Source organism: Marmota monax, unplaced genomic scaffold (genome assembly GCF_021218885.2).
Source record: "Marmota monax isolate L192 unplaced genomic scaffold, Marmota_monax_Labrador192_F-V1.1 WCK01_AAM20220418_F8-fsc01324, whole genome shotgun sequence".
Lineage (NCBI taxonomy): Eukaryota > Metazoa > Chordata > Mammalia > Rodentia > Sciuridae > Marmota > Marmota monax.
In genome coordinates, this window is record NW_026694488.1 from 34,933 (window position 1) to 49,241 (window position 14,309).

The following is a 14,309-nucleotide window of genomic DNA, read 5'->3' on the forward strand; positions in this document are numbered from 1 at the left end:
TCAATGATGACAAGCTTCATATGAACCAGTTTTGTGGGATGAAACAACCCAGACGTTTTACTATTTATTTATTTTGTGTGTGTGGTGCTGGAGATTGAATCCAGGGCCTCACACAAACCAGACAAGCACTTCTACCCCTGAGCTAAACCCCCAGCCCCAGCCCAGAAGTTTGGAGCTATATTAACAAAAAAGGCAACATCTTAATCTAAGATGATGTATCCTACTGTCTTCCTCAGAGCCACTCAGGGCCCATCCAAGATGAGAGACCCAGAGGCACCACCCTGATAAATGACAGTTGCCCCCTAGTCAAATGGGAAGAAGGGGAAAGGCTTGGCTGGTATCTCTACCTTCTCTCCCCACCCTTACTCCCCAACAGCTTTATACAGCAAGGACATAGACCCAGTTAAAGAGTAGGAAACTGAGGTTCAGGAAGTAATGCCACTTGGCCACGGTCTCACTGTGCTGGTCACAGGGACCATGGCTCAGGAGCATCTGCTCTTTGCTAACACCCTGGTGGCTCCTCAACACTTCTGTCTGAAGAGCTGTTGATCGAACTGGAAATACTCAACCTGGAGAAGAGAAGGCTCAGGATTTCCAAGGGTGTCCTCGGCATGTTTCGTAGTATCTATGGGTAGTGATTATAGATGTCTCTCCTTCCCCTCCTCGCCTCCTCCCTCTTCTCTTCCTCTTCTTCTTTTCCTCCTTTTCTTTCTCTTTTCCTATTGATCATTAGTATTATAACACAATTTATACTATAAACTCTTTTAGTCATAAAGTTTCAAACCTGACCTGTTCTCCACTAATCCCTATTTCCAAAGTAGATTTGAACTTAAAACAATTAAAGAGAAAAAAAAAAAACTACTTGGCCTACCCCCAGTACCCTGATTCAAACTACTGTTTGTTTTTTCCATTACATGGTTAAGGAATGGGCTAAAAAGCTATGTGCACAATTAGGATTCAACCCTTTTAAACAATGGCCATCAACCAAACATAAATGGCCAAGAATTGTCATAATCTGTGAGTCCCCAGGGAAAGCAGGTGACATTCCTGGTGACATTGCCCATCACAGTCCATGACACGCTATGCATAGTGCACGGGAGGATACCTACGACATCCCAATTCATAGCCCAGGATCCACAACCTCAGCAAATCATTCTACTGTTCCATGGTTGCTTCTAGTGTTTAGATTCTCAGATTAAAACTTTTTTTTTGTTTTTGTAATCATAGTCTCTTCCAATTTACAAACTAAAAAGCAAAGTTTCCCTCCATAGGAGGCTTCCATCTTTGTTACATTCTGCTGGTACCCTTTATCTTTTGTTGTTATAGAACAGAAAGGAAGATTTCATCTTCATTTGTTCTCTCAACAAAAGTTTGTTGGGTGGACTGTTCCAGGTGCTGGGGATGACAAACAAGCTATCATTTTGAGGACCTTATCATTTAGTCAGGATAGGCTAGGTTACACTGTCATAACAAGTTCAACTTAGAATATTTGTGGTTAACACACTAGTGTTAGCAATCAATAGAGGGCTCTTTAGATCATGAAAAAATGAAGCATCGCTTCTATGGTGTTACCAGCTCTCAGCTGCAAATGTTGGCCCCTCTCAGAGTTACCAGCTGTCAGGTTACCAGACCTTAGAGCTACCAAATCAGCTGAGGGCTAAAGTCCACTCAATTTAAGGTAGAAATCACAAAAAGGCAAAGCAATACCATGCAAATGAGACTTTTGGGGGGCTCATTCTTCAGAATGATAGTGCAGTGTGTGGGCTCTCTCTCGTCCAATGAGGAGGTCCACACAACAGGGCAGAGGAGAGTGTAGCTGCGGAGTCGCTAATCAAGACTTCCAGAGACCAAGCAGGAAGCAGGTCTGATTTTTGCCGCAGTCTGGCTGGGCACAAAATCACGAGCCACTCAAGCAGGAACAAAGTTTATTTTTTGAAACTGCCGCCAATCTCCGGTATGCGCCCGGGAAGATTTTTTCCACCCACGCCGCCTCCTCCCGGACCCGCAGAGAGAGCTCCTCCCCCGGAACTCCCTCCTACTGTACTTCCCCAACCAATGGGAACTCTCCAGGAGTCCCGTAGCCGGCCTAGGTGAACAGCAGGAGTCCAATATCCATATGAATGCAAATCTTAACATAACCATATCATCTCAATGGCTAGCTGGCGTCACCTTTAGACCAAAAATGCCATGCATCATATACTTGGCTCTTATCAGATTTTTATTGTACAGTTACCATGTATATATACTCAAGCAGCAGCTAAGCAGATTACAGGCAGCCACAGTGCAATTTCTGGCCAATTCCCCTTGCAGCAACCAATTGAGGAGTGCACCGTGGAGCAAGCGCAGGGACTGCAATACGTGGCCTCACCCCCAGGGCTGGTTTGCGGCTCACACACCTAGCACTTAGAATGGGGGAGTGGTTTGCCACTCAGACACCCTTAACGTATGCCGCCGTATATGCAGTTCTCCAGGCACTTGTCCCCACAGTGCAGAAATTCTGCAAACAATAGCTGACTGTGTCTTGGAGAGCCGGCCCCATCGTGCTAGTTCAGCTCTTTGCTTTCAGTTGTCATGAGATGGTGAAGGAGCTCCCTGTCACCACCAGGAGGCCAATCAAAGATGCCCTGGCAAGCCTTGAGGACCACCATCCACACTGGGTCTGGCAGCAGCAGCTGGGAGCAGGAGAGAAAAAGCAGTAGCTGTCAGCACACTGGAAGTCACAGGGGAAGTGTCATGGTGGTGGCAGCAGCTGTGGTGGTCAGAGCAGTGGTTTCTGGGTCAGCTGCATGAGCAGCAGTAGCCGACACAGCCAGGATAGTGTTGCTGCCTCAGCCTCAACAGCAACCTCCCTGCGGTGCCCAGAGTCTCCAGCAAGGACAGGGTGGGGAGATGGTGGCCTCCCCTGCAGCCTCTTGCCCTATCTGGGTCCTGAAGTGATGAATGAGCATCGCAGGTGGCAGCAAGATCCCCATCCCTGCCTGGTCCAGCAGACTGGTGTGGCCGTCTGGCTGCACTCTGGAGCCACGGCAGCTGTCAGCCCAGGGGCTGGACACCAGGCAAAGGGGTGCGTGCTCCCACAGGCCCAGGCACCAACAACATCCTTTGGGGGAGACTCCGCCCTTCCTCCTCTTTCATCAGGAGGTTGGTGGAATTCTGCTTCACCAAGTCACCTAGAGGCTCCATCTCCATGCAGGGCTGGGAACTTCAATCAAACAAGGGAAGGAAGAATCTGAGGGGGTGCAACCCCACGTCACCTTCACTCACACCCCAAGGACCAAACCGCAGCCCGCAGAGCTGAAAGGGTGCTAGGAAATGTGGAGAAGCAATTTGTTGAGCAGCAAATGAATGTCTCTCCTCGTTGGGGAGAGGAAGAAATGAAGACACAAATAGACAGTTAAGAAAACAGCCTTCAAAAATGCAGTGCTGTGCAGAGAATAATCTGCTGGCATGGTGATGACCAGTAGAGGAGGGGACCCATGGAAAGGTAGGTCATGCACCCCATGTCACAGGCCTTGACCTGAAATGACCTTGGCCCCTCCACTCCCCACTACGGTCACCCCAGGTCATCCCCACACCATCTCCTTTGAATAAGGAGGCCCAGATCTAGAGTTCTGTGCACCACCACCAGGCCCGACTTCAGTCCCTGGTCATCTCTCTGTCCCCACACTGGAGTCCTCAGGGATCCCAATCATCACGCCTCAGGACAGGCTTGAAATAACAGCAAATCCAGATTCCAAAAGGTTAAACAATGAGAACATGTGTCCCCTCACACCCCAGAAGTCTGGAGGGAAGGTGGAGGCCAGTCTTGAACCCAGGTCTCCCGCTCTGCTTCTGCGATTTTCTTGGCTCCATTTCTCTTGTGGGCCAGCACTACCCTTGGGTGACAGCAGGGTGGCCTTTTCTCTTGAATCCTTTTATTTCTCAGAATTTTTTTGGAGTCAATGTGACAGGCTTGGATTGACCATCTGCACAAGGTGTGTGTGGCAGATATTGGTGTTGTCAATGCCAAATCCATTCTTCCTTCCTCTTTGCTAACAGAACTCAATTTTGAGAATTTTTCTTTAACAACAATGATGCCTAGGATCCTGAGGTTTTTATTCTTCAAGTGATTCTAACCTGCTGCCACGATTGGTATGAGTCAGTAATTCAGTGTGCTTTCCAGCCACTCATGAATTTAAAATGAGCGCATGACCCAGCTATGGTGTACACTGGGGCATTCTGGAAAAACTTCTGTAGGAGATTAGCTTGACATGACTACAGCCATCTTGGTCATAACCACCATTTTACACACCAGGTGATCATGGATTTTCCCTATAAGGCAAAAATGTCATTAAGATAGTTGGCTGAGTGTGCTGTTGCCAGCCACTGATGTCCAGACTGTTTCTTAACAGGCATTGAATATGTTAATAGGTTTTAAGAAAGACCAGGTACATTCTGATTAGCTGTGGCCAACCTTTGCACCTCTTAAACCCTTCCTCCCCCCTTGGGGTGCAGGGACTCACCTGACTTGTTTCTGCTCAAGATGCACTTCTGTCTGTAAATGCCCAGTAAATTGCATTTTGTGCAATCCTGGATCTGTCTGCCTTTTTTCTTCAATCTCAATCCCTACCACCTTGAGTACTGGATTATTCTGAAACAGATTCCTTCCTCCGACTTTTTAGTCCATTCCAGTTGCTTATAAACAACAGGAATTTATTTCTCACAATTCTGATGCCTGGGAAATCCAAGATCAAGGTGCTGACAGATTCGTATGCTGGTGACAGCTCTCTTCCTGACAGTACATTGACAGCACCTTCTTGCTGGGTCCTCATGTGGCAGAAGGGGTGAGAGGGTCTCTCTTGGGTTTGTGTTTTTTATGAAAACACCAATCATCTCACAAAGATCCTACCTTTGAGTATCATCATCAGGGGGTAGGACTTCAAAATATGGATTTCAGGGGCTGCACAAACATTTAGACCATTGCATCTGATGAAAATAGAAGCATAAGAAAACATGGTGCCTCTTCTACTGGAATTGGCATGTCTGGATGTGACAGTTGGAATAGCACAGCCATTTTATGCCAATGAGGACAGCACCTCCAAGGTTAAGCAGATCTAATTGGGAATAATATGGTAGAGATATGGAGACAACAAAGCTCTTTGAAGATAGAACTGAGCTCTGAAACTGCCTTATCTTTGAATTTTTGTTACTTTTTTTTTAAAAAAGGTATTTTGAAGTGTTTTCAGGTTATTTACATTTGAAAGAATCTTAACTGATGGAGGGAATCAACCATGTTGCCAACATGTTGTCTCTTGTCTCCTGTCTCCCCTGAACTGGTATCCTGCTCCCCTCCTCTTGCCTCTTGGTCCATTCCTTATTCTGGTGTCCTCCAAACAGTGAGCACTGTTCTTCTGGCTGAGAGTTCTGCTCATACTCCCCAGGGGCTTCTCCCTCCAAGACTCCTCTTCCCCAATCCTGCAGGCTCAGATGTCCTCTGAGGCCTCTTGATTCTGGCTCCCTTCTCAGACCGCCCCCAAGCTCTTTACTCTGATCTAACGGGAGAGCTGGCAGTGGGTGTTTGTAGTTAGGAGACCCTACATTAGTCCCAACTTTGCTTCTTTTTTGCTCTAGGGCTGTATCGACCCCCTCGTGCTCCAGAAGACTGGAGGGAGGGTGGATGCCAGTTCTTGGACATGGATCTTCAGCTCTGCTTCTGAGGTTCTCTTGGCTCCACCAAGGGAGCAGAAACCACTCTAAGTATTGGCTCCACAGGAAACAGAACCACTCTAGGTATTTTCAGCAGAAAGAGATTCAATAAAGGCATTTAGGTCTCTGCAAAATCATTGGAAGGGCTGGCACAGCAGGTTCTAGGCTGGGCCTCCAAGAACAGTTCCTGGGTTGTACAGTACTACCCACCAGAGTTCATCCAGAACTCTGAAGTGCAAGAACTCACTACCCAAGGATCAGTAAACTGGGACTGGGAATCGGACACCATCATCTTAATTTCCTTTTGACTCCAACAAAAGAGGTGACTGGATAAAGGGATCCCCACATTCAGACCAGAGCATCTCCATTCCTTATTCACCCAGAGAAGCCAAGTCTCACAAAAGTGCCTCTTAAGAGCAGAACTTAACTCTTACCTAGAACCTTGGCTTTAAGGGAGTATGAGAAATGTGGGTTTTAGCTTTCTAACCATTGATGCGCAGAGAGCTGTGAACAGAAATGGGGAATGATGCTGGAGCCCATTCTCACATCCAGCGCGGGTGAGTAAGGTATAGTCCATTGCTCAGCAACTCGGAGCCTATGTCTTGTTCTACAAATTGATTACACTATGCATGCTTAACTCTTAGCGGTGATGTGGGGATCGAATGAGTTCATTCACGTAAAGCTCTTGGCACCTTGCCTTAGCAACAGATGATGAATGTGAGATATTTTTGATATTTTTGTTTCAGATACTTGCAAACTTGACACCTTAATCTGAAATAGGCTCCGGATGTCTTTCGGTTGGTAGAAAGTTTGCAGAAGATATAGAAAAAGCGGGCTTGAGAGGGTGGTCATGTGATGAGTCAGGGACAACCAAGGCCCTTGGGTCATCCAGAGCCTCTCTGGACAGGCTGCTTCCTGAGCTCCTCCCAACTGCTCAGTCATGCCAGGCAGAGCAAACTCTCCAGCCAGAGATGTTATATAAGCTGCATTTTTTTTTTTTTTGTTTACAGGAAAATTTGAAAACATCAACGGGGCTTGGCCTAAGCTGCTTAATTCCTAAAGTCAACAAAAATTGGGCAAGTAAGGCAGGCATGTGCAAAGCATCTGTTTAGGCCCAAAGCCAGGGCTAGCACGGGCAGCCCCTGGTCATCTCTAGCTCAGCCTACTCTTGGTCCCAAGATTCAAAATCGGAAATGCCTGGGGGAAGCCATGTACTCGTGGATGCACGGCTTCCACGCACACTCACTATGGGCCTGGACCCTCTGCCAGGCGCTGAAGTTCTCTCCCCTAGTGGCAGCCCTGTACTCTGCTATACTCTGGAAGGCTCAGAATGCTCTGGAAGATCTCTCTAGGCATTTTCCAACACTTCAGACAGGGTTCAGTCTCTTAGCAAAGCAGGAAGAGTGGGAGGCACCTCAGCTGGAGAGGGAAGACAGAGGTAAGTAGACAGAGGGTGTCTCCTCCTTACAGTCTCAAACTTCTAAAGCTCACAGCCTTTGTTCTCTCACATGACAATGGTGCTGAGCCGGTGCCAAGCTTCACAAGCAACTGCCTTGCCCCTCCTGGGAATTCTTCCCAGGGCCGGTCCCAGGCTGCTGCATTCACAGAACATCTTTCCTTTGAGCAGGAGCCAAACATGATCTCACAAGTCCTCATGTGGCCTTCTGGGAAAAAAATGTTTGTGCTGGTAAATGTTTGGCTTGAGAAAGAACCCTGTTTTCCAAAGCTCGTATGCTTTACAGGAGATTACAGGGTTGGAAAATGGAAGAAACTGGAGTAACACTGTCCTTCCCTCGAGAAAGGCAAAGGGGTAAGGGCAGAGAAGATCCAGATCCAGATAGATGACCTAGCAGGAGGACAATCAGGCTTCCTGCGCATCCTGACACTGAGTTCTTTATCAGGCCAACAGTGGCTACACAGAAACAGATATGTTTTCCTTCTGCTTCTGCTCCTAAGCTGGTGCTCCTTGTGATGTAGGTTAGAGAGGCTACCGCATAGCACACGTGCATTACTCCTTCATCCTGTGCCTGGGGCAGACATCGAAAATTGACCACCACACACTTTTCTGCTGAATTTTCAGAGGTTCACGGCACAGCAGTGCAGGACAATGTGGCCAATTGTGCAGAAATAGCAGGCTGGAGAAGATCTGTTTGCTATTCGTTATGGTTGAAGGTTTATCCCTGAGACAGAAGAGAAGGATCTCACATTCCCCAAGAGCTACTGTATTTTTCTTTCCTCCATCTTTGTGTGTGTGTGCCTGCACATGTGGGGTGTGTTTGTTACTAAGAATTGAACCCAGGGGCACTCTACCACTCAGCTGCGGGACTCTATCATAGTCCTAGCCCCTTTTATTTTTTATTTTGAGACAGGGTCTCATTAAGTTGTCCACACTGGCCTCAAACCTGTGTACCTCCTGCCTCAACCTCCTAAGCAGCAAGAATTACAGTCATGTATCACCACACCAGCCTCTTTTTCCCATCTTTGACATTTGCCTCACAACCAGCAGGTTACATCAGACATGATTGCTTCAGGAAACATTTGCGTTGACTGCAGATCCATTCCAGATAGCTCTGCCCTATGGTATTTCTGGAGAACTCCACCCCTCTGAAGCCACTTCAGCTGTCCTCACCCAGGACTTCGAGGAGCCATTCCCCTATCCATGACTAAGCAGAGAGTCTGCCATTAGCTAGCAGGACACTGTGTGCATGTGTGTGAGCCCACATTGTTTTTGTTTTGTTTTGTTTTAATTTAAGCAGTCTTCTTTACCTTATCAGAACAGTTAATTGTGCTACTCCCTCTTATGATGCAGCACAAATCCTAATATAACCTTTTTGGGATAGTTTTATTCTGCCTACTCATGATTACTATCTTGAGTAGAAGAGGCTGAGCAGGTATCACTGAGTCTGCTGGTACTAAAAATGGCCAACAGCAGGAACTGGTAACACTGAGGGCAGCTGGATCCAGAGAGCTGTGGGTGAGAAACTGATGTGACTCCATTTTTGAAAATAAATAAATAACAGCAGCTTCTACCTCAAGGCCTGTCCTAAGGAAGGGGGCATGACCCTTGTCCTTGGAAAAACCCACAGAGCCTTCTAGGCAGATAGCCACCTTGCTGAGTTGTTTGTCTGCAAATAACAGGAGAGATCTGCTGCGCCAGGTGTCCCTGACTCAGTTAGGCTAGGTGAGGACCCATAGCAACCCCCTAGCAACTTCCAATCAGCATGAGACAGGGAAAATACCTGAGATGCCAGAGGACCCCCAGTAGTTTATGGTGGTTGATAACATGTTGGGAAACCATGTAGTTCAGCACGTACACCCCTCGTGGCTTAAACCAATCAGTTCAAAGGAATCCCCCTCTTGTACTAACCAATCACCCCTACCCAACTTGTTCCCACCAGTGAATGTGCTAATCAATGCTAAGAGTTGTTGTTTGATTTTCCCGCGGTATGGAATGATTTGCTGAGTGATGTTGTGACACATACAGTATTCCCAAAAACCTATAAAATCTTGTTGTAGGGACAAACGAGGCAAGGCACAAGATAACAGGAAACAGTTTTATTTGGCTGCAGAATTTTATACCGAGCATGTCAGGGGAGGGGCTCAGAAGTTCACAGTCTGCAGAAGTTCACATAAAAGCAGCTTTTTCTTTCACTGTTCTGGGCAAGTTAACCCTTCAAGGACAACACCTGAGAAGGGGAGAGCTTCTTCTCCCCTTTCTTTCCTCCCCCTGCCAGCTGTTACCATGGAGCCCATTTGTAACTTATCTTAAAAATGTAGACATCTCTGTGAAGCCCAGCTCAAGGCCAGAGGCCTTGTTTGCACATTTCTACAAAGTACTATACTGGATACATTTGAGAAAAACTAGTAAGTGGGTGTCCAGCACCTGGAGTGCTGGTATCTTCCTGGCCAGTGGCCAAGTAAAACAAGGTGACACGAAAAAAGGAAGTTTATCCACATTGAACTCTTTTGCAGAAACTCTTTTGCTGACAGTCCTAAAATCAGCCTTGGTGAAGAGGGCTTTTCTGTGGAAAAGAACAAAGGATCGGGGCTCACTCCCTGGGACCGGAAACAGTTGTGAGGCCAGGCTTGAGCTTGAATAAAGATTCTTGTGTGATTGCATCGAATTAGGCTCCTGGAGGTCTACTGGGGTCCCACGAATCTGGCATACATCAGTAACTGCTGGTTTTGGCTACTGGAAGATCAACAAGGAGAGCTGCTAACACTGGGAGGTGAGAACCACTGACACTCAAGGATCAGGGCTGCTATACATTTTCCCAAACTACAGAACATCTGTTTTTCCATGTTAGATCACAGACCATCTCTATAAGTAAACAACCTTGATGTAAAGGGGCTTACAGCCTCCTTCCCCGGCTCCACAATTTTTAAATAGCTTTATTGAGATACAATTCACACACCACATTCACCTTTTTTGGGCATACAATTTAGTGGGTTTAGTGCATTCACAGGTATGTGTGATCATCAGCACAATTTTACAACATTTAAACCACTCCAGAAGAAACACTGAACCCCTTGGGACTGTCATCCTCAGTCCTCGTCCCATCTCCAGAAAGCATTCATCGACTCTGTCTCTACCAACCCACCTGTTTTGGCTTTTCACATCAAACATGTATGTGTTCTTTCACGTCTGACTTCTTCCACTTAGTGTGATGTTTTCAAGGTTCTACCATGCATCCATGTAGCATGGATCAGTACTCATTCATTCCTTGACAGTGGAATGATATTCCACTATGTGAATAGACCACAGTTTGTTCATCCTTTTATCAGTTGACAGATGCTTGGGTCGTCTCCACTTTGGACTATTGTAAAGAAGGCTGCGGCTGCATTTACACAGTGACATGTAAAAGAAAAAAGGGCATTTTCCTTAGAAACCTCAATAAAATGCTTTCCATTTTCTAGTGTACTTTATTTTTTAAAGCAGTTTTAGGCTTAAAGAAAACTCTTGTTCTTTTTTTTTAATTTTTTTTTTTTTTAGTTGTCAAGGATTTTATTTTGTTTATTTACATGTGGTGCTGAGAATTGAACCCAGGGCCTCACATGGGCCAGGCAAGTGCTCTACCAATGAGCCACAACTTCAGCCCCAAACTCTTGTTCTTATACCCCTTTACGGCTTCTCCACTACCCTGTCATGTTCCCCTATTGTTAACATCTTGCATGAGGATGCTGTATTTGTTCCAATGGATTCATCAATATCGATTCATTATTATGAACTAAAGAAGTCCATAGTGTACATTTGGGTTCACTCTGTATTATATATTCTATGAGTCTTGATGAATATCTAGTGGCATGGATTCACATTACAGTGTTCTACAGAGGAGTTTCACTTTGGTAAAAATCCTGTATGCTCCACCTGTCTACCAATCCCACCTTCCCCTCAACCCCTGGCAACTCATGATCTTTTTTTTTTTTTTTTAATATTTTTAGTTGTAGTTGAACACAATATCTTTATTTTATTTATTTATTTTTATGCGGTGCTGAGGATAGAACCCAGGGCCTTGCACGTGCTAGGCGAGCGCTCTACCACTGAGCCACAGCCCCAGCCCTCTTGATCTTTTACTGTCTCCATATCTTTTGCCTCCTATGGTCGAGTAGGCAGCCTCTTCAGGGTGACTCCCTTCACTTACTAATATGTGTTTAAGTTTCCTCCATGTATTTTCATGACTTGGTAGCTCACTTCATTACTGAATAACATTTATTTTTATTTCTTGTAAAACTTTCACCAGAGAGAAATAACCTCACCGTCTTCTGGGCCTTGAAGCCCTAGCACTTGGCAAGTATCCAATGGGGGCTTCACTGTCATGTGGAGAATTTCGCCAGCTGGCTCTATCCATCCTCTTGACACCGGTCTTGAAAGTCTAGGAGCAGGTCCTTGTTCCCCAGGTGTTGAAGATTACAGAGGCAAGAAACAAGGAGGCAAGCAAACAAGTTTTATTGAAGAGACAGAACAGAGAGGGGGTGGGTGGGGACTGAGGCTCCTCCAAGAGAAGCCAGGAACCCATAGCTGGTGCCTGTGGGAGTGGGGGTGTTTTGCATTTTTATAGGTCCCCACTTCTTTCTTCGCTGGGGATATGCCCCAAAGCCAGGAAAGAGTAGCCCCAGGGGGAAATCGCTTGTGTTGGGAAGTTGGAGACTCCCCCTCCCCTGGAGGTGTTAGCAGCCCCTTGATGGGAAGCACTATCTCCTGATTTCCTTCTCTCTTATAATCAGCTGCCTGTCCTTTGCCCCTGCCTCACCCTCACCCACAGGCCTCAGAAATGCCTTGGAGCTGAGCCCCAGGTATTTCTGGAGTCCCAAGGCCTGGGCCTGGAAGGTGCCCAGTGAGGTCTTGTTGGGAGAAAAAGGGAGAAAAAAAAAAAAAACAGGAAAGAGTAAGGGGTAGAGGGAGGAGATGTTGGGGGTAGAGGCAGTGAGAAAAGGAAGCAGCTACCAAAATCTAAGCGGTAGTAGAGGGGGAGACCTGGGGGCTTCAGGGATTTGGGAGATGTTGGTCACCCTCAACAGAAGAGCCAGGGATGGGAAGGAGGCAGAAAGCTCAGTCTTTCCTGTTGTCCTTCACCCTGATGATATATATGAGGCTGAGCCACCAAGAGGCCAGAGACCTCAGTCTTCTCCATGGAGAGCTTGGGGTTTTGCAGTCACAGGGCAGTGAGGAAGGGTCACAGGGAAGGGCTTTGGCCCATGACCTGAGGGTAGACTTCTTAGAGAGGTCTTGGACCTGGTAAAGCATAACTGAGTGAGAAAAGGTTGACTGAGACCCCAGCCTCAGACTGTACCTGGCCATCATTTGTCCTGAGAGCCAATTACAAGACCCTTCTTCCCAGTGGGCCCACAATGACTGAGTCCTGGTGCTTTGTAAATTCCTCCTGGCACAGGAGGCTACTGGGGATGGGACTGCTCATCCCCACCCCAGCTAGCAAAGCTTCCCCTGGCTGCTTGGAAGCCTCCTTACCCCACGTATCTCCCCTACCCTACCCCAATCTCTGCCTCCTGCCATTCCCAGAATTTTGTAACTTTAGGTCTGTTACAGTTTGAATCTGGAGTGTCCCCCAAAGGCTCGTGTGTTGAAGGCTTGGTCCCCAGTTGGTGGTGCTCTTGGGAGGTTATAGGAACTTAAGGGGGTAGGGTGTAGTCAGGAGAGCAAGGTCACTGGGGAAATGCCCAGGATATATTTTGCCCCTGGACTCTTCTGATCTCTGATTCCTAGCTGCTATGAGGTGAGCAATTCCATACCACCAGTTGCTGCATGCCATGATGTTCTGACTGACCACAGGCCAAAAGCAACAAGGCCAAGTGACCATGGATTGAAACCTCTAAAACCATGAGCCAAAATAAATCTTTCCTCCTTAAAATTGATTTTCTCAGTTATTTTGACACAGCGACCAAAATCTAACTAATATGGTGTTTTTCTTCCCTGTGAGGGTACTGGGAAGGCCCAAGTCTCCTTAGAAAAGAACACCAAGTTCAGGGGAACTGCTCTGCCCTGTCTCAGTGATAAAGTAAGAGGAATGGGTTACATAGAAAAGGAGAAGAGAGATGGAGGATGGAAGAGGAGGGGAGAGAAAGAAGGGAGAGTGGTGGTGGATTGCAGAAGCTGCAGACTCTCAGCCGTAGAGATATGGAGGTTGTTCCTCCTTCATTAAATATTGGTCCACAGAAGGGGCAGAAGGGGCATGGGTGACCTTCCAGTCTGGGTGTTGACGTGCATGTAGCTTCCACTTGTATCCTGGAATGTCTTGTCTTCTGATGCAGCTCCTTGCTGAGAAGCCCTGTGAAGGAGGAAGTAGTGCTCTGTGTGACAGCTAAGGACAGGCACCCCCACCACCTGTGAGTGAGCCCTGAGATCAAACTAGTCCGGTTGGTTGAGCCCCAGGTGACAACAGTCACAGCCAGGACCAGGTGGACAAACACCACCCAGCTCACCCCAGGCAACCTAGAGTCATGATGTGAATAATGATGTTTGAAGACACCAGGTTCTGGTGACATGTATTATGCAGTAATAGAAAACCAGAACAGAACGTGCAACGTGCTGGCACGTTCTGCACAGCATCCCATCCTTTGGAAGGACCACACTGCACCACTCCAGGTGGTTCCTGACTCTTCTCCTTCCTACCCTTTCTGTCTCCTTTCCCATCATAAGTTGGTCCTTTTCTCAATCTTCCTAGAGTTTGTCTCTGGGACTGAAGGTGTTTGGAGCTGTCAGCTCAGGGGGTCTCCCTTGGACAATCTTGAGCGTTCGAAATGCCACGATTCTTTTCTCAAGGATGGCTGCTCCGTTCTCTTCGAGACCCCCTGCTAACAATTCTTCCCCTCCTCCATCTTTTGCCAATTATCACAAGTTAGTTTCTACCGTTTCCATCAAAGAGCCATTACTGACACAGAAATTGGTGTTAGGGAGGAAATCATAGGCCAGGTACCCCAAGGGAAATAGTGGGGTGGGGTGGGAACACATTATCATCTGGAAGGGGAGAGGTTGTAGATGTCACAGGGACTGGCTTTCATCATCTAGGGGAACATTAGCCCCTGTTTGAAAGAGATGAGCTGCTGATCAGTCTCCAGTGTGTGGTATCTGAGACATGGTTGTTGGACAGAGAAGAGGCAGAGGCTGA

General features: G+C 47.0%; 1 long non-coding RNA gene across 1 annotated transcript in view; it reads right to left on the minus strand.

The window, feature by feature from the left end:
- Positions 1-10,062: 10,062 nt before the first annotated feature.
- Positions 10,063-14,309, minus strand: part of LOC124075619 (uncharacterized) — a 31,608-nt gene continuing 27,361 nt past the window's right edge. The window contains exons 2-3 of the long non-coding RNA XR_006846116.2: positions 11,443-13,469; positions 10,063-10,523 (exon numbers count right to left, since the gene is read on the minus strand). This is a non-coding gene — a long non-coding RNA (uncharacterized LOC124075619). The remainder of the gene's footprint in view (positions 10,524-11,442; positions 13,470-14,309) is intronic.